This window comes from Podarcis liolepis, assembly GCF_965112155.1.
Source record: "Podarcis liolepis genome assembly, chromosome: 8".
In the NCBI taxonomy this organism is placed as follows: Eukaryota; Metazoa; Chordata; class Lepidosauria; order Squamata; family Lacertidae; genus Podarcis; species Podarcis liolepis.
The window spans coordinates 60,581,787-60,602,299 of NC_139560.1; the positions used below are offsets into that span (position 1 = coordinate 60,581,787).

General features: G+C 43.1%; 1 long non-coding RNA gene across 1 annotated transcript; it reads left to right on the forward strand.

Moving 5' to 3' along the window:
* Positions 1-9,341: 9,341 nt before the first annotated feature.
* On the forward strand, positions 9,342-13,273 carry LOC310714472. Its single transcript, XR_014529814.1, has 3 exons — positions 9,342-9,795; positions 10,703-10,825; positions 11,172-13,273. It is a non-coding gene; the product is annotated as an uncharacterized lncRNA (long non-coding RNA).
* Positions 13,274-20,513: the final 7,240 nt, after the last annotated feature.

Sequence of the window (20,513 nt, forward strand, 5' to 3'; positions counted from 1 at the left end):
TGGCCTTTTCACTATAATTTCTTGCTTTAATCAGTCTCACTAATAGCACCATTAGGAAGTCTCAATGGACAATAAAAACCACCAGCTTTTTTCTGGAACGAATCCTGCTTGTTTACCATTTCTTTTCTTCTTTTTAAAGTAAATTTTTAAATTAGTTTTTCAACATACTCCCAATAATAGTCAAATTATAACAACAATTAATTCCCAAAATATACGATTATCAAAGTGCCAATCAACTTCCAATTAATACATTTTAGTTAAAGTGGCTCCCCACATGGTGGATTGGGTGCATTTCCAATCTTATATCACTGTGTTCCATAATCTTTAATTAATGTCAGTTACATTTCAGTTATAATAATAATCCCTTAGTCAACAGCTACATAATTATTTCCATTCATGATGTTACAATATATAAATGTATAAAGCTTCAAGTGAGGAACTCAAACTATTATCTTTATTTTGTTCTGTGTGTGAAAACTGTTATATCCATGGAGATTCCTTCTGTCCATATATGGTGTTGTCTCTTTCCCTTCCCAGCTGTTGTTTTCTCCCATCATGGTTTGGGGTGAAAGCCACAGAACTGAATCTCATAGGTCTTATCCATGGGTCGGCAAACTAAGGCCCGGGGGGCTGGATCCAGCCCATGGACGGTCTGGGAATTGCCGCGTGGATCAGCGTGGGAATTCTGTTTGTTCGGGCTGTGCCTTTTTTCCCCCTGCGCCATTCCAGTCCCCCCCCCCACACACACACACAATGCGGCGGTGCCTCTTCCCTGGCTTATCCCCGCCCTGCCTAGAGGAGGAAGGGGGCTGGGCTTCATTGAGCCGCGGTTGGCTGAGCGCCATTTTAAGCAGCCCCTCTCCGGAGCCAGCCCTTTCGCACCACTCATCATCCCGCCGCCACTGCCAGCCCCTGCTGCTCACAAGGCACAGGTAAGCAGCTACCGGAGCTCATCCGGTGCTGTGGAGAAGGGAAGGGAGACTCAGGGGGATTTTTTTTCCTCTTCAAAATATAGTTCAACCCCCCACAAGGTCTGAAGGACAGTGAACCGGCCCCCTGCAAACAAAGTTTGCTGACCCTGGTCTAATCTCTCCGTTCCTTGCTTTGATGTCTCAGAACAGGCGACAGTCTGCAAGAAACCATTCTGTCTCACTAGTAAAACATGTCGCAGATCTTCACCATTTCCCCCTCAGCCCAGGAAAAGATGGGCAGTTTTCGAACGCGCTGAAGATTTAATACTCCTTTCCAACTCCCAGAATCTCTGCAACGTTCTTATCACAGCCCCCAAATTCTTCTCCTTCCAGCAAGAGATTTATGGCCCATTTAACTTTATCTCAGATTACATTCAGTCAGTAGCACATACAAATCTCAGTCTCTTTTTCCTTGTCTGTTGTTTTTTAAACGGAGGTGAGGGGAATTACTCTGTCTTTCCAACACAGTCATACTTGATCTTCCCTTACCCCTCCTTTCTTCATTTCAGATCACATGGTTTCCATTTTTGCTTGCTAATATTATTCCAACGTCCCTTCCTCACCTGTAAATATATTTTTATCTTATATTCCAGAGTGGCTTGCCGAATCATAAATATATAAAAGAAGTTTAGAATAAACAAAGCGTGGGCTTCCCTCTCCCCAACCAACTCTCACTCCAAATAAAATCTTATCTCAATTCAAACCTTTGATCCATGTAGCTGGTATATCCGGCAGTGTATTGTTGCAACCCTTTTCCATCACACACCAGTAATTTAAAGCCGATTTAAAGATCCAATTGAATGGAGAACCTCTGCTTCTTAATGGTGGCGTAGGAGGGTTTTTGCCAGGCAAAGTACTTTTGCACTCAGCACCTCCCTGCCTCCCACATTCCATGCCAGAGTGACAGCCAGGTACCGAGACGAACTACAAGTAAACCCATTCCACCCCCCTCCCTGGGGGGAATTTGCAAGGATGAGTTACCCTCCATCATCCTTGTTTTTTTATCACCAACGATCCCCCTGCTGTCGTGGGGGCTGCCTCCATTAAGGCAGGTGGGACCGGAAGCCTCCCTTGCTGACCATTTCTGCTTCTCAAACAACCAGTAGAAGAAGCACAGCAGCCTTGCCAGACTGCACTTTCTCCAAAACACTTTTAAATTGTTTAGCTTAGCTCTGAGGAGTTTTATCCATAGCCAGCACCTGGTGTGAAGTTTTGAGCCAGAGTTGGGAATGTAGCAGGGGATGAGCCAGGAAGATTTCCCACACTAGAGACTGATGAGCTCAAAAGGGTGGTATGAACCTGCCAAAGGTCAGTTGGAGTCTTATATAGCTAGCTGTTCTGCTTCCAGATTATGTGTTAGATTAATGTTTGCAGGCAGGTTTTTTCTCTTCTCCCGATCAGACCCTTCCTTCCATGTAGGCCATTTCTACTGAGTAGACCCCTGACAAGAGAGACATCTGGCAGCTAAACAGGCAACTCTTGGCTTCCTCTTGGGTCCATTGCTGTCTTTACTCTTGATGTCCGCAGGAAGATGAAGGAAAATTGGGGATCAAGACAGGGTTCAGGATGGGGGCGGGCTTGGAGACCCCAGGCAAGGCTCCCCAGAGATGGATCTCTTCAGGCTGTCTTTGAAGTACTGTGAGTTCCTTCTGGTCTTCTATAGGATTGGGGTTCTCTGTAGGTCCTTAAGCTTTTTCATCAGAAGAGGTCTCTCCATGGTCTGGGTTAGACTGAATCCTGACAAATTTTATCCCTCTGCCTCTATTTTAAATTGATTTGCCTCTGTGGTTTTACTTATTTGCTCTTGGCTTTGGCTTAACTGTTATGATCTTATTGTACTGTTTTTATTTGTTGCTTACATTGCCTTTTTATTCTAATGGTGTGTTTTTTATATTGTCAGCCCCCAGAGAACTTTTGTTATAGTGTGGCATATAAATCATGTAAATAAAAAAATGTCTGTGTGTGCAACCCTCCTACTTCAGGTTTTTCTTAGGAAATACATTATTTGTTACCCTTTTCTTTAACTGTAGATTACCAACAAATGTGTGACATGCACAGTATCAATCTACTCTATTAGGGACTTGGATTGGGCCCCTGCCTCTCTCTAAATTTACCTCACAGCTCAAGCCCAGATTGAATATTAGAAAGCAGCAGAAAAATTTCACTGTTCTGATGAATCAACTAAATTATGCTTTGAGCCTATGGTAAGCCATGCCTGGGCTGACAGTAATGGATAGAAGTCTCACTGGTTATGATAAGTCAGCACAGGTTGACTGAAAAAACAATGCTGCCATGTGCTCTAAAGGTTGTATGAAATTAGTCAGGCAACATTAAATGTTGAAGCTGTAACTAAGTCTAGATGAATGTGAATAGGCCAGAAGAATCATATGACCAACAAGTCAGTCAACATCCATGTAAAAAGTCTACTTATGCTGACTATGCTAAGAGCCAATGAGTCCGCTGGGCAGAAGGATACAAGCGAATCAGAGCTCCACACCTGTTCCGATCAACTTCCTATGGCAAAACTCTGAGACTCAATATACCATCTGAAAAACAGCACACTAATCCCATTTAGAAGTTATCCTTGGGTATCTGTGATCAAGTGCAATGCAGAGCTCCATAAATCCTTGGCCAGTAATACAGCAGCTCAAGCTACATAAAGAGAAGAGCCATTATTGTTTGGATACACAAATGAAAGAGCTGTTTCGGCCAAACTCAGGTGTTTGAACAAGTAGTTGCCAATTAAAGTAATTCAAACAAATCTCTTGTTTCTTTAGGAAAGAGCAGCAGAAGGGCACATGCAAAAGAATTCTGTGTAGGCACCATCACATCAAATAAGAAGAGAACAAAAGGGAGAACATTCTAGCTATAGAGTAACCGAAGAAGCTAAATAGCAGAGCTATAAAAAAACACAAGCAAGGAGTCACTAGTATATTTGCAATTTTTTAGCAAACACTAATATAAATGATAAAGTTGATTGATAAAGTTCACTAAGCAATTAAACAAGACCCTTTTCATATCAAAGTCATTTTAGCTAACCAAACTGAAGAAGAAATCATCTCCGATTTTTCCCACATCAGATACATTTCTTTGCTGCTGTATTCAAATTTCTTCTCAAGCCAAATGGGTGTTTAGCATGGTCAGTATGAAAAGCATTATCCCCAGTGGGAAAGGTTTGTCTGAATTAAGTCTTTCCACACTTGAAACAATGGCAATAATGTGATTGGTAGGACGCGGGTGGCGCTGTGGGTTAAACCATAGAGCCTAGGACTTGCCAATCAGAAAGTCGGCGGTTCAAATCCCCGCAACGGGGTGAGCTCCTGTTGCTCGATCCCTGCTCCTGCCCACCTAGCAGTTCGAAAGCATGTCAAAGTGCAAGTAGATAAATAGGTACTGCTCCGGCGGGAAGGTAAACGGCGTTTCTGTGCACTGCTCTGCTTCGCCAGAAGCGGCTTAGTCATGCTGGCAACATGACCTGGAAGCTGTACGCCGGCTCTCTCAGCCAATAAAGCGAGATGAGCGCCACAACCCCAGAGTCGGTCACGACTGGACCTAATGGTCAGGGGTCCCTTTACCTTTAAGACAGATGTGGTGCAGGAGCCTGTGTGATGTAGCAGTTAGAGTAGGATAGGGAAGTAGGTTCAAATATTCATTCAGCCACGAAATTCATTGGGTGACCTTGGGACAGTGATGTTCTCTCAGGAAAATCTATGCTGAGGTAGCCTGAGTGGTGCTCTTCAGATCTTTTGGACTCTCATCAGCATCTGCAAGGATGGCCAATGTTCAGAAATTATGGGACTTGGAACCCAAAACGTCTGATTAGCATTACATTGACCATCCCTGACCTACATCACTGGGCAGTTGTGAGGCAAAGATAAGAGTAAGAAGCTTGTATTCTGTCCTGGAAGGGCGAGATACAGATGTAATAGTACCTGAATACTATCAGCTTGAAATTCACAAGGCATATCCTGTCAGAATAGCCCATTTGATTTACCGTTCTGTGCTATAGTCAAGAGACAGAGGAGTATACTGATTTTCCAGCTTTTTGTTTAAAATGAAAATTCAACACACACACACACACACACACACACACACACACACATATATATATATAATGCTGTAGGGATGTAAAACATGTGACCTTCTATATTTTGTTTTGGACTCCAGTTCCCTCCAGCATCAGCCAAGATGACTAATGATCAGGAGCATGGGTAGGCAAACTAAAGCCCGTATGCTGGATCTGGCCCAATCGCCTTCTAAATCCGGCCCGCGCATGGTCCGGGAATCAGTATGTTTTTACATGAGTAGAATGTGTCCTTTTATTTAAAATGCATCTCTGGGTTATTTGTGGGGCATAGGAATTTGTTCAGCCCCCCCCCCCCAAAAAAAATATTGTCCGGCCCCCCACAAGGTCTGAGGGACAGTGGACCAGCCCCCTGCTGAAAAAGTTTACTGACCAGGAGCAACAGGAGTTGTAGTCTAACATCTGAAAGGTTCCACATCCCTTGCCATACACAAAGCTCCTGCTTGTCTCTGATATTTCCCTTCCCTTTCTGTAAAACAAAACTGTTTTACGTCCCCCCGCCCCAGCTACCATTTTCTGACAGGAAGTAGAGCCATATCATCTTTCTGCATTACATTTAACTGTGATTCAGTAGCCAGTGGGACTTGCCAACTTAATCCAGCCCTAATAATATACTACAGGGCACTACAGGGCAAAAGAGGACACTGATTTGCAAAAAAATGTACACATGCTAATTTATATCTGGAGATGTGTGGTGTTGGTTTTAACTATAATTCACCGTATTTTTCGCTCTATAAGACGCAGCAGACCACAAGACGCACCTAGTTTTTGGAGGAGGAAAACAAGAAAAAAAAAATTCTGAATCTCAGAAGCCAGAACAGCAAGAGGGATCGCTGCGCAGTGAAAGCAGCAATCCCTCTTGCTGTTCTGGCTTCTGTGATAGCTGTGCAGCCTGCATTCGCTCCATAAGACGCACACACATTTCCCCTTACTTTTTAGGAGGGAAAAAGTGAGTCTTATAGAGCAAAAAATACGGTAAATAGAAATACTACATATCACCAGAGCAGGGAAGACTGTGACTAATTAGGTGGACAATGTGCCTGCTCTTCAGGTACTGTTGACTTTGGTACTTTTGCTCTCCCTTCTCATGGTTTTTTTTATCTTTAAACCAAACTTGGATTGGATAGTCATTCAAACAGATGGTTCTCCTCTGCAAAATAAGACACTTTGCCACCCTAGTTTCTGGCCAAACATCCACAAACATGATTGTCACAACACCACATTGATTTCAGGAAACATTCTGGGACTGTGAAATAAAGGACAGTTTATGTTGGGCTTGTCCAGATTTGAGCATTATTTATCTATTAATCCACTTTTCACCCATTTGAATTTGACCAGAATAGCGCGCGCACACAGACACACACACTTGAATTTGTATAGGTCTTTCCTGTTCATACCAGTAGGTGTTCCCTTTTGTGTTTGTCCCCACTTTCTAATCTGTGGATTCTATTATGCTCATCAGGTACTGACAGGGCATGCAAACAGATAGCTGCATGCACACCTTGTTGTTGTTTGAAAAAATCCCCACCCAGGAAGTGTGCAAAATCATAGTTAGGCAATTATAATTTTTCTTCACACAGTTTTTAATATGGGTTGCTTGTGCAGTTTTCTAGATTTGTGCAAATCAGAGGGATCAAAAGAAAATATGTAAAAGGCTTTGCTCTGGTCAGGAGCGTGCCAAAACAGTTAAAAGCATGGCCAGAAAAGAAAGGAAAGCATTGAGGCAGTGGGCATGGAAAGAGGAGTAGCAGAAAGTTAGGATTGTTCTACCCACCCCAAAACACTAAAACAAATTGTCTGCTACCCAAAGTGGAGCAGATTGGAACCTGATTTCCCACAGTTTATCAGATTATCCTCATATCAGTTAAACCTGAATTTACAGCAGGAAAGCACTGAGATTCACGTTGGCTGAGGATAATGTCATGTGGACTGTGCAAATTAAATGGGAACGCAAACAGCTGCAAACACACAGTAAACTCGGGTGTGGACAAGTCCATTCTGTGAAAATGTTCTTACACACAAGGAATAAGAAATGAAGGCACCAGTTATATTCTATGGATATTACATGTTCAGCTCTTCAGAACATAGGCCCCCTCATGCAAGCTCATTTCTCCTTTACGGGGTGCAAGCTTACAACTTTCAAGCAGATCTTTTAATTGCAGTATGGCTTTAGCTGAGTTATAGCAATGGAGCATTTAAAAAAAAAAACAGCAAGTAAGGCAGAATGACTTTGGAAGCACAAGTAAGAGATGCATGGATGAATCTGTGCATTAAACATTCCTCTTCTTCCCCCCCCCCCCGCCCCCGCAAAAGAATCTGGGTTACCAAAAAAACACACCCAGAAAAGGAAAGGGAGCTAATGTAGGAGGGGGGAGAGAGATGGGAAGCTTAACTTTTATTTATTTTTGTGTGATCATTTAGATTACGGTGGGGAGTGGGGGGGGGGAAGTATTAATGTATAATCTTTTCCCTGTGCTATACAACACTGCCTGCTTTTAATTTGGTATTAAATTGAAACACTCATTTTGAGTGGCTTTGAACGGCAGCCAAAGCCTCTGCTTGCATTGTGTTGGCAGCTGGGTAGCCTTCTCAGCCTTTTATTCCCCCCCTCCCTCCTCTCCTTCTTCATCTACCATGCCTTTTTCAGACAACTGAATGCACTTGTCACAATTCCAGGGTTTTAAGCTTTGCCTTGTCTTCAAGTTGACATACCAACTGACTGACAACACAGGTGAATTGGAGGGCTGCCCTGACTGCTGAAGTTTGCACACTCTTTATACAAATGCCACACTAATTCCTAACAAAATGCCAAAGCCATGAACATCTTGGCTCAGTTGTCAAGGCGGCACAAGAAGTAGAAAACCTGAAATGTAAATAGCAGAGGCACATTTGGGGTAGGGGGAACCCTGGCTTTAGTCGTTCGCTATCTTGACAGGTTTTTGGAAGCTTTCGTGCAAGTTCACATGAGGGGAAGGCACCCCAATGAGGGATACGGCACAGGCCAAACTCTGTTGGAAGAAGCAAACATCCACTTCAATTAGCTGGTCATTCCCTTTTTATTGTATTATAAACTTTCTCTGTAGGCTACTCACAAAACAGTTGAGGTAGAGGCTTGGGGGGGAGGGGTTGCCTTTATTTTAGACCATCAAAACACAAAGTTTTGTGAAGCTAAAGAATTCATCGCAGCTTCGACCCTTTCTCTTAATTATTAGCATTCACAAAACAGCGAGGGTGTGGGGGGAAGTGGCCTCTTTTCAACTGGGCTGTGAAGGGAGCTCTGCTTATCACAACAGGTGCACAGGCCACTCACAAAACCAGAAGCAGCCCAACATTGAAATGCTAAGAAATTACTTGTTCTCTTTGTCAGCTGCTCACACAAGCAGTGTAAAGCCTACTTGGAAGGAGATATTGTGTCCTTGTAAAGGACAGAAGGTGGGAGGGGTGTGTGAAAGGTTACGATTGAAAAGGGGTGGTGAAGGCTAGAGGGAAGGGAGGAGAAGATGACAGGCAAAACTCAGCAGGCTGTTTTCAGAGGACATTTGAAATACAAAATAGGGAAGATGGTAGAGTAAAATTGGGCTGGGCTGGTGTAGGAATATTTGAGCTTCCAAGCAATACCAGATTCTGGTTAGCCTCATGTAGGGTGCTGCATATTCCTATACCAACAGATAGTCTCCTAATTAAAGGTAACATCTTTCCTAATTTTGTATACAGTGCCTTCTTGCAAAACTACAACAGCAGCTGTCTATTGCAAAAAGAAATGGGAAGATCTTCTCTTTTAAAAAATGCACACCAGTGTGTACAAGATCAGAAGGGTAATGATTTTACAAAGTATCAACCCATTGGCTGCCTTAAATAGTCAATTAAACACTGATGAAGTTCCAGAATTCAGCTACAATATCTACATAGGGAAAAACACACTAGTTGAGGTCTCTCTCAAATAACCACCTCTTCATACAGGATATGTGCACTTCAACCCACATACAGCATACCCTCCAACATTTCTCCAATGAAAATAGGCACGTCCCATTCCATAATGATAATTTTACTATTTATACCCCACCCATCAGACTGGGTTGCCCCAGCCACTCTGGGCAGCTTCCAACATATATTAAAAAATATTATTATTATTTTTTAAAACTTCCCCATATAGGATTGTCTTCAGACGGCTCGGGGGGCGGGGATACCTCCATACCCTCCAACATTTCTCCAATGAAAATAGGGCCATCCTAAGGAAAAGCGGGACATTCTGGAATTAAATCAGAAACTGGGATGGCTTCTCTAAATCAGGGACATCCCTGGGGAAAAACGGGACACGTGGAGGGTCTGATACAGCTGGTTAACAAGGAATAGCCGCTCTGCCAGGAAAGGAATACACCCATAGCCTACGACAAGCAAATGCAAGTGAATGCCGCAGACTTTTAATAGCTGAGGATATTATAATGGAGAGAGCTGAATTGCATGGCACAAGGGGGTCACAAGTATCCAGTATCCAGTCCCATTCTAGGGCAGTGTTTCTCAACGGTGGGCCGGGCCAAACCGGTGGACCGCTTTCAGGTAGGCCTCAGGGCCTCCTCACTTGCCTTGCCCCTCAGCTGCGCCACAACCTTTTGCTTAGACCAACAGCACCACCGACAAACTCCTTGCAATCTGAGTAAAGGTGGGCAGGAGACAGGGAAGTTCAGGGGAGTGGGAACAGAAGAAAAGTTTCTCCCTTCTGAGGGGAAAGGGCCATAGCAGGTATCGAAGGAAATTAGAGAGGTGAAAGGTTAATATTTATTATCATCAATAAATATGGTTGTTGTTTTTAAAATTTGTGGAATAGAAAGGAAAGGGGTTATAAGAGGAATAAGTGACATTATTATTATTATTAGTAGTAGTAGTAGTAGTAGTAGTAGTAGTACAATATTTATATCCCACCTTTCCAAGATCTTCATGGCTTGTGTAGGTATTTGAACCCAGGAAGGAAGGAAGACCCAGGCAGCTTTTCTTTTCCTTTCCTTTCTTTTCTTTTCTTTTCTTTTCTGGGTGGAGATGAGGTACAAGCTGAGTGTGAAATGCGTGACAGTCCTCTGAGAGGAAAAAAATATACAGTGGTACCTCGGGTTACATATGGTTCAGGTTACATACGCTTCAGGTTACAGACTCCGCTAACCCAGAAATAGTGCTTCAGGTTAAGAACTTTGCTTCAGGATGAGAACAGAAATTGTGTTCCGGCGGTGCGGCGGCAGCAGCAGGAGGCCCCATTAGCTAAAGTGGTGCTGCAGGTTAAGAACAGTTTCAGGTTAAGAACAGACCTCCAGAACGAATTAAGTTCTTAACCCGAGGTACCACTGTAAAAGGAAATAAAGCCTTCTTCAGTTAGAGACTCTACACCAGCAAATTCAATACCTCCAGAGCAAATGGACTTAACTTGAGGAAAGCTGAAATATGGAACTCTTTGCCACAAGAAAAAAAACAGCGGCAAAAAACCTTACCTAAGTCGTCCTTGGAAATGGCTATCAGTAGACAGCAGTGTCAGCCTGCTGGTTATGCCAACTCTGCTTCCATTTTTGTGACTGGCTCTGCGTCTGCATCACCATTTTGCGGTGATAACAGAAGGTAACAGCTTGCTTCTCTTCCTCATAAGATTTGTATTACTTTCCAGTATCCCAGGCCTTGAAAAAGTTGTGCTTCATCCCTGTTGCCTCACTTCCTGAGAGGGAAACCAGCCCCCTTCTCAACTCTGATCCCTCAGTCGCCTCACAAATTCCAAGCTCCAATCGATAAGGTAAGTTGCGTTATGGATATTGTTATTGTCGATATTTAGAGCATTTGGGGGGTGTCCTAACATTCTGGCATAGACTACCATTTAACTACAGCTATGTCTGGCCAGTAGGAAATTTCTGACAAGACACAAACGACATTTCTGTGGAACTACACACACTGTCCATAAATGATTATGTATGTGCTTCCTGCTTATGAGCCTAATATCTGAGGTATTGTTTGCCTTGCACTTTTCTGTCCTCTAAGAATAAAACATCAGAAGTGACTCCAAAGTGATGTTTTCAATCTGCAGCCTCCTCCTCCCTGGATTCTCTCTTGAGTGCTGCATAAATTTTGTTATGTCTTTCCAGAGCCTGACATTGCTTTACATCTGTTGAATCTTAATTTCCGAAGGATTATGTCCCTGTTTATTTTAAACCAGCTATGGAATTGTGTGCAAACCAGTCAGCCTCTCAGATAGCAGCAGTTGTTCCTGGAACAACTCTCTTAGAAGGCATACCATGAAAATACCCCACCACCACAACACAACACAACAAAACAAAACAAAACAAACAACAGCAGCAATAACAACAGCCCTGTAGTGAGGGGAAATGCTTTTTTGCTTGGCATTATGAAAACAGAACTAATATTTTATGGGCCAATATTAAATTGAGGCAAGAAGAAATTCAGGCAGAAATTCCTAGCATCAGGAGAGGGGACTCATAGGAAATCACTTTTCTTCTGCAATATGAAAACCACACTGAGGAGGCCAGCACTGACATGGAGAGTTTATTTGGAGACTTGGATTGATCCATAGGCCCAGAATATATTTCCTGGTGTGCCAATAGGATTATCAAACAATCCTTAATCATGGCTACTGTGAGGCCAGAACACCAGGTCATATCCAACTGTGTTGTTCTGCTGTTGGAAGGCTCTTGTTGGATGCTGGAGGCCAGGGAGCAGGAATGTTTCTTAACTGTTTATTATTAAATACTTATTGCATCTTTGCTGAAAGGGCATATGCTCAGATAATCTTAATTAAGGACTACTGAGAGTCCTATTGATACTATATGTTATTGTCAATATTTTCTCTTCTCGTTAAATCATTGACAACTATTACATCCTGTGTTCCTAGAAGTTGCATTTGTATTTTAGAATGAGAATCCCAGAGTGATGCAAACTTAGGTACTAATTTTAGCAAAAATAGCTCTGCATAAAATATGTGGTTCATTTCATTATTGTGCCCTGTGTGTTTTTTTCTTTTTAACTCCCATGATACTGGAGCATGTCACCTAATATTTGTTTGCAATTGAAAGCATTTCGTTTAGAATAGCATCACTGTTAACAACTGCCGCTACAAATATATCAGTTTTAAGGCATGTCTTCCCTTTGCCCATCAAATCCTGAAAATGTAGTCTGGTGGGGATACAGAGAAATTCTGTTAGAGATCATTAGACTACATCACAGAGCCACGGTTCCTTAGCAGCTAGTTTAAATCTCTAGTGTGGATAGTCTTTTGTGGAGGAAGACCACAATCCAATAAGCAAGCATAATTCTGTGCTGGATTGTGGCCAAAAAAATAATTACATGGAAATGGTTGGTGATGTTGGTGTAAGCAATTTGCTAAGCTAATGACACACCCAGTTTCATTGATTAATAACTAGTAGTTGAAAATTAAAAAACAAAAGTCAGAAAAGAAATTGCAGCAGTTTAAGAGACCCATCCTGAATAAATATAATGTTAGAATATCTGACCACAGGTATCAACTATATTTTCCCCTAAAGACCGTTATACAAGAAGAGCCCTTTTAAAATTGGCTAACTTTTAGCAAACATTCAGTAATCTCGGTGAAATGAATGGACAGCTTTGTTGCTGTTATGGGTTGATGCAAAATACAGGTTTAGAATCACATATCCTGCATCTTTCTTTGGATGATAAATTTTCTAAAATAAGACCGGCTGTTGGGCAACAAAACTGCAGTTTTATTGTTGAACATCAAAGCAAAATGAATGCATTGTTCTATGTTTTACAATTCCCTTATGGTGCTTAAACAGTGCTAAGGGGCTACCCCCTCATTTGGCTAGGTTTTCATACTAAAATAATCAAGCCAAAACTTTTCTATTTATATTTTAAAGAACTTGGAATTAAGTGAAATTCGGAAATCATACACACACTTGGCAAGAGAAGCCTGCACTGCAGTCCTTCAAGTCTTATATGTAACAGCCTTCTGCAGAAATGCCATCCATAGATGTTTACTGAATCAAGTGCTACGGCTTAAAGATTTACAGCTTTAATGGAAACCCAAATTTTTCACTGTAAAATATAAATATGCCTAGATTATATATTCCATTTTATAGGTAATGTTTTGGGTGTTCACATAATTCACATACGGTAATTCACATATGGGTTTACACATATGAGAAGTTCTCCAACCTCTCTCACCACCAAGGAAACATAGCAGGCAAATAGAAAGAGACCCAAGTGACGCTGACACAGAAACCGCCCCCCCCCATACACTAGGTGAAAGAACATAAGCTTTAGCACCCCCCCCCTCCCGTTTGCCCTCTTTTCTTCCCAACCCTATACTGCAGTGTTTCCCAACCGGTGTTCCGCGGCACACTAGTGTGCCGCCGGACGTTGCCTGGTGTGCCGTGGGAGGGAGGCGGGCGAGTCGGGCTAATCCTCCGACGAGCTCCACCTCCAGACCCATTGCTCAAATCCTTTAACCCAGGAAGGCAGGAGGGCGGGGAGGGGGGGGGGGAGAAAGAGAAAAAAGAAAGGGTGGAAAAAAAGAAGGGGAAGAGAAAATATTTTTTAAAAAAAAGGAAAGAGAGAAAAAAAGCGAGGGATGGAGGAAGGGGAAGGGGGAAGAAGATGGGGGGTCTTTGTGTATAAACAGAAGGGGAGGACAATGAAGAGGGGCGGGGCTTGGCAGGCAGCAGATAACTGGGGAGGGGGGCGCGGCTGGCGGCGGCTCAAGGCAGGAAGGGAGGAGCTGCCTCGCGGAGAGTCTTGGGCTGCAGAGATTTCCCGTTCAGGAGCGCGGGAGGCCACGCCGTGGATGGGAATCTCCTCCTCCTCTTCCTCCTCCTCCTCCAGGAGAGAGGGTGGTCCGCCCCACCGAGTCGGGCCTGCTCAAGCGTGGGAGCCTATAGTTAGAGCTCAGCTCCTTTTCCTGCCTTCCCCGCCCCCCCACTGAGCACATTTTCCTCACCCCCCAACCCCCGCATGTAGAATAGAAGCCCTCCAGCCTCCACGGTGCACAAACTCTCCCCTCTGCAACGAAGCGCTTTGTTGCATATCTTTGGTGAGGTTTTTAGGCAGTCTTGGTGCACCTTAAATCAGCGCTAATTGCGCCTGGACGCAGTATTTACTTCCGAGTAGGCCCCCTTCTCCCCCCCCCCCCCGGTAGCACCTGACGTTGCTATTCGTATCATCAGGTTTGTTTGTTGATAATTTAATTGTTTTAAAAGAATCATGCTGAAGAGCTCTCTCCCACCCCCAGACCCTTGGGCAAAACAGAAACACACACATACACAAACACAGAGATTGAGCCCTGCAGGTTTTATGAAATGAATGGATTCTGAATGCCTGTTTCAGTGGCTTGTCCGCCTTAGGCTGCTGGGCCAGACACCTGTTACATGGTGCAGTCCGTAAGCTGTGAGCGCTGCTACCTGCTGCCGAGACCACGTAACGACAGTCTTGAAAGACCTACATTGGCTCCCAGTACCTTTCCGAGCACAATTCAAAGTGTTGGTGCTGACCTTTAAAGCCCTAAGCGGTTTCGGTCCAGTATACCTGAAGTAGCGTCTCCACCACCATCGTTCAGCCCAGACACTGAGATCCAGTGCCAAGGGCCTTCTGGCAATTCCCTCACTGTGAAAAGTGAGGTTACAGGGAACCAGGCAGAGGGCCTTCTCGGTAGTGACGCCCGCCCTGTGGAATGCCCTCCCATCAGACATCAAAGAGATAACCATTACCTTCTATGCTGTTACTATTTTTTTATTTTTTTTTACATAAGTAAAAAGTGACCTTTCCCCATCTGGCGTGGTGGTGTGCCTCGAGATTTTTTTCATGAAACAAGTGTGCCTTTGCCCAAAAAAGGTTGGGAAACACTGCTATACTGCATATAACACCAATGTCTCACAACAAATGTAACTGATCTGTAGGAAACACAACCTGAAGAAAGAGGCAATGCATGTGCTTTTGTAAACAAGGAAAATCTTTAATAAAAATTATTTAAAAATAAAAAACATGGGAAGTTCTTGAGGCATCTTACAACACCTTTAAAACACAAATAGGCAATGGTAGACTAAAGGGGAGTGAATATGTATATACATCTGCCCCTAGTTCTCCAGCGTGCCAACAAGTGTCACTCTGCAGCTCAATTCATGGCCTGGAACTGACTGTGCTGATCTGAAGTTGCTGAAGTCCATTAAAAACCCAAAGGTGCAATGTATGGAGCTTACAAACTGTGCCAAAGAGCTCCTGCAGGTAATTAGGAGCAGCTTTGCTCACTGGATGAGCTGGAGCATCAGATTCCATCACTGGCAGCAGTATATTCCATTTCTTAATGGTTTTACCTTGAGCAGTGCTGATGTAACAGGAAAGGCTGTTGCCAATGTGCCTCAAACCTCCTCCTCCTTCCTTACCTACTCCCCATCTGACATTTGGGAACTTTACTAAGACTTCCTCCTGGCATTTGAGACGCTAGGGAAGAAGAATCATAGCCTGTTTCATGTTATCATATTCAGAGGCGGAGATAGCTGCTCTGGCACCTGGAGCGGTGCACATTCGGGGGCGGGACGAGCATCCGAGGGGGGCGCCGCCTGCAGTGAGCATCTGACCGGCGTGCTGCCCGCAGTGAGCATCTCAGGGGGCGGGGCGGCGATGTCAACCCCCCTCAGGGATGACACCCGGGGCGGTCTGCACCCACCACACCCTGCTTCCTCCGCCAGTGATCATATTTATATCTTTGGTTTCCTCCGAGGAATTCAATGCAGTATACATGGTGTTTTTCAGGGTTATGCCCTCAGTAACATTGTGAGTTATAGTTATGGGAAGACATAATGATCTTCTCAGGCTCATCCACTGGGCTTAATAGCTAAGTGGAGATTTCAGCCCAGGTCCCCAGTCTATGTTCAGTATTCTGTCCACTACATCACATTAGGCATTATGTTTTCTGTCCTTTTACCACATGTATGGCAGCCAGAAACTTTTTTTTAAAAAAAGGAAATAAAATAAAGCTTAAATTCTCTTGCAGGCAAAGCATCTACAAAGCATCAGGTGAATAATTTGAGTCTCAAGGTGTTTGTTATAAATAAAACTGCATCTGGGTTTCCCTATAAGTAAGATCCATTGAATTCAGTGAGAGTTTCTTCTCAGTAATGTGGTTTGAACAATACACTGCTTCCCATATTCTGAGGTAATGGGAGACTGCAGGTTGTTCAAACTGCGAATGGAAGCTTTCAACTTCCACCCATTGTGCAAGAAGGAGGGAAGGAAAAGTTGAGCATGCAACTCTCAGCACACTATCGTAACAGGAAACTACAGTCGTACCTTGATTTCAGGACAGCTTAGTTTATGAAAAACTTGGATTAAGAACGCTGCAAACCCGAAAGTAGGTGTTTTGGTTTGTGAACTTTGCCTTGGAATAAGAATGTGTTTCGCTTCCTGTTGAGTGTGTTCCATTTGTAAATTGAGTCCCCCACTGCCATGGGAAAGCACGTCTTGGTTTAAGAACGCTTTGCTTTAAGAACAGACTTCTGGAACGGATTAAGTTCGTAAACCAAGGTACCACTGTATGGTTTCTCATTATCATCTCTGCTGTCTTTACATGATTTTGTTTTAATTGTGTGTTGTATGATTTTGGAGTTTTACTTTGCAAACCACTCCAAAATTAGCATTAACTCGAAGTTGCAAAATAATGTGTAAGAAATAAATAAATCATAACGTACACCATTTCTACACCACTGTTTCCAGATTACTTAACATGACTCTCAGATTGCCACCATTATTTCTGCAGGACAAAACTTTGTTAACCTGGGGCTGCAGTAATGGAAAAATATTACCTGTGGATAAGATACGATACGATATCTTAATTGTCATTGTCCCTTGCGGACAATGCCTGCCTGTCACAAGTTAGTAAAAGTCACAGAGGTCATTCTTTAATTTGCCTTAAGACATTATGGCAGGCTTCCTCAAACTCGGGCCTCCAGATGTTTTTGGCCTACAACTTCCACGATCCCTAGCTAGCAGGACCAGTGGTCAGGGATGGTGGGAATTGTAGTCTCAAAACATCTGGAGGGCCAAGTTTGAGGAAGGCTGCATTATGGGATCAGGATTCCCTTGATAAACTCACTATTGGAGCAATTACTTATTAGCTAATGCTAATTGTGAGGAGAGCAGGAGAGGGGCCTTCAGGTTGTGTTGCAGAGGTTTGGGTGTGTGTGTGTGTGTGTGTGAAACTTCTGGCAGACGTGTTCTCTTGTTCCTTTTCTATAAAGAACTCTGAAAATAATCACATTTTAAAGCACAACCAGATGAAGGGGAAACTTCTCATGATGTCATTATTTTGATACCTCCATCCATTCCTTTTTATGGAAGCCACAAATGGTGCTCAGTCTGCCCTTGATGGATCCCGTGTGTTCATCTTGCCCAATATGGCAGAAAAATCTGATGTCATCTGCAGCTGTTGCACAATATTTCAAAGAAGTCATTAACCATCCCCAGTAAAATCAGCTGCTCAAAGAAAAGGAAGGATTTATGAAGGCAGCTTCTGCTGCTATACTATATTCTTTTCCAGTCACACCTACCACACACAGATATGATGCCAATTAGATATTGCTACCAGTCCAGGCCTGGTTCTTGTGCTAATTGGCAAAGCCCTAAACAGCTTTGGCCCAATGTATTGTAAGGACATCCCAGTTCATAGAATCATAGAATTGTAGAGTTGGAAGGCACCACAAGGGTCATCTAGTCCACCCCTGGCAATGCAGGAATATTTTGCCCAACATGGGGCTCGAACCCACAACCCTGAGATTAAGAGTCCCCTGCTCTACCAAGTGAGCTATCCCAGACTTCCTTTTGCTCCCTCTTGCCCCTTAGTTTCGCCCAGCCTTCACCAGGGAATGAGCCCCTAATGTGGCATTTCCTCTCCTTTGGAACTTCTTCCCAACAGAAGTCTAGCAGGAGTCATCCCTGCTTTCTTTTGGACATCTTTTTAAAATTTCAGAAGGCCTTTGGGACTTGAGGTTGTTGTTGGGTTTTTTAACCAACCAGTTTTATTTATTTATATGTCATTGTTGCTTCTGCTGATGGTATTATTGTAATGCTATGTTTTTATGTTGTACCCCACCTTTTTACATTTCCTCTGAAAGTGCAGTTTGTAAATAGTTTTTTTAATGCCCAACTTTTTTTAGAAAAAAGGAGGGAGTTGTCTGAAATTGTTGTGTGGATATAAAACAATTAAGCACGGCCACTTACCACAAGGAAAAAGAGCCTTCATTTCTCTAGACGGGGTCAGACATTTGGTGTATCAGAAGCATTTCTCCACAGGGAAGAGAATCCTGGAAGTATATGGCCTCCATAAAGAGAACATTAACCATTAACTTAGTAATCAAAGAACGTTACAGTAGTGTCAAGGTTAATTGCTTAGATTGCTTTTAAGTACAAAGCACTGGAAATCCGTGCTTGGTTTCATTTTAAGAGGGTGTTTTGCTCTTCACATACTTTTGTGGGAATGAGGAACAATTCTGTGATAGCAGTGAAATTCCCTTCCCTCCCCCTACCACCGCCGCACCAGATTTCCACTAATATAATTATTTGTTTTGCTGTGATTTTTTTTGTGTGTGTGTGATTTGCTTGCTGTAAGCGGTTAGTCCCTCTGCAAAAAAATCAACAAACTCTTGCTCTCTCTATTATTGTCCTCTTCTTACTGAACCTCAAAAGGACATACCCTGATCCTGCATTCATTGCTTAACAGAACTCCAAACAAAGTAAGAGACTGAAAGCTCATTTTTATTGTATAATCTTAGAAGGGGGTGTTATGGAAAAATCTAGGTGCGAGGCTGCTCAGTCACCCAGCTTGCCAGGCAAAGCCCGCGGGTCCCTGCGGAATAAAGGAAGGAGTCCAGCCACCAACCGGAGCAAATAGCTATAGACCAAGGTTTATTGTGCAACAGGTTCAAAGAGGAATTTTGTACCCCTAGGATGGGGTGATAATGACTTTTAATACTTTCCCACCATATCCCAGAATACAGTTCGTACAGCATCATTGATACATCATTGATACATCACTGACATGTCACAAAAGGGGAGGGGTAGACAGGGGTTACACTAGTTTAACCTTGGCAAACATGTCCAGACAAGTCCTTGGTACAAGATTAGCATAAGCAGACATGTCAGGGCAAGACCCAGGTATAAGATTAACATAGGCAAACACCTCTGAAATTCCACCACCCAAAGTACAATAGAACTTCCTTTGCATGTCTGGACCCCTGGGCAAGTCTGGTGATGGGATTAGGCTTTCCTTGGCCAACAATCAGCTCAGCAGTTGTCACCTCTAGGCACTTCCTGGAGTCCCTTTTTCAAGGGCAAAATAGCATTGGAATGGAGGAAACTGGCAAAGGAGTTGATTTTATATGATTGTTAAAGCTAGGTAACTTCCCTGAATTGTCAAGTCAAAAGAATACATTTTTGCATAATATTTGTAACTATTAACAACTTTTAAGATGTGCCCCCCCCCCCCGTAATTTCCATAACGGAGGTGTGGTGTGACTATCATGAAGGAACCCAACACTTCTGAATTTGCCCCTAGCAACATTTTTGCTGAGCAAAACACAGAGTTTGGATCCTAGACCAACATTTGAAAGGGTTGCTCTTAAAAAATAAAAATAAAAAGCTCAGAATGTTCCAAAGGGCTACCCTGACCACCATGCTCTGTGCGTGCTGTATGTGTGTGCAGAAATTCCTACCTACCAGACTCCCTCCCTTCAACAGCAGCGAAGTTTTCTGGTGATGTTGGTGGCCTGGAATGAGAGGTTTGAGAGAACATAGAGGCAGAAGGCCAGGCCACCACCTTTCGCAATCTTCAAAGCACTCCTATGAGACTGCTAATTAACAAAACCTGATGGAGGATCTCCTGTGGCCCCAAATCATTTGTGTTTAGCTAAAGTAGGTGTGCAGGCTTTTAAGCCCGAGAAACAGCAGAAATGGAAAATACTATCAGTGGAGTTTCTTTCCTTTGCAGAGAGAAAATATTTACAGCTGTTGGGTGGGTGGTGTTTTTCTTTTTTTCCAAGTTAGCAGTACTGTTTTGATCTCATGCAGTTAATTACCTTCAAACTTACACTTCACAAATTCTCAAGGGAAGTGATGAATGATGCAAATTCTCCCTTCTCTTTGCAACCTGGGCTTTTGAAACCTGTACCTGCTACAGACTCAGCAAAGTGGTAATAAGCAGCCTTCTTTGTTCAGCAAACACCCGAAGTGATATAACTTTAATTGGAAATAACAATCAAGAATGTCAACTCAGGAAACATTGTAAAGCTGAAGTTCATCAGAAAAGAAATGTAGCCAATTCTGGAAAATTCTGCCATTTAGTATCTATGAGTAGGGAATACAGGCTATTACTACTAATTGGAGGTCAGGAGAAAATTCCTTTTTGTCCCACAAAAGAACAAACCTTGTTAGCAGCTACTAATTTATGTGCA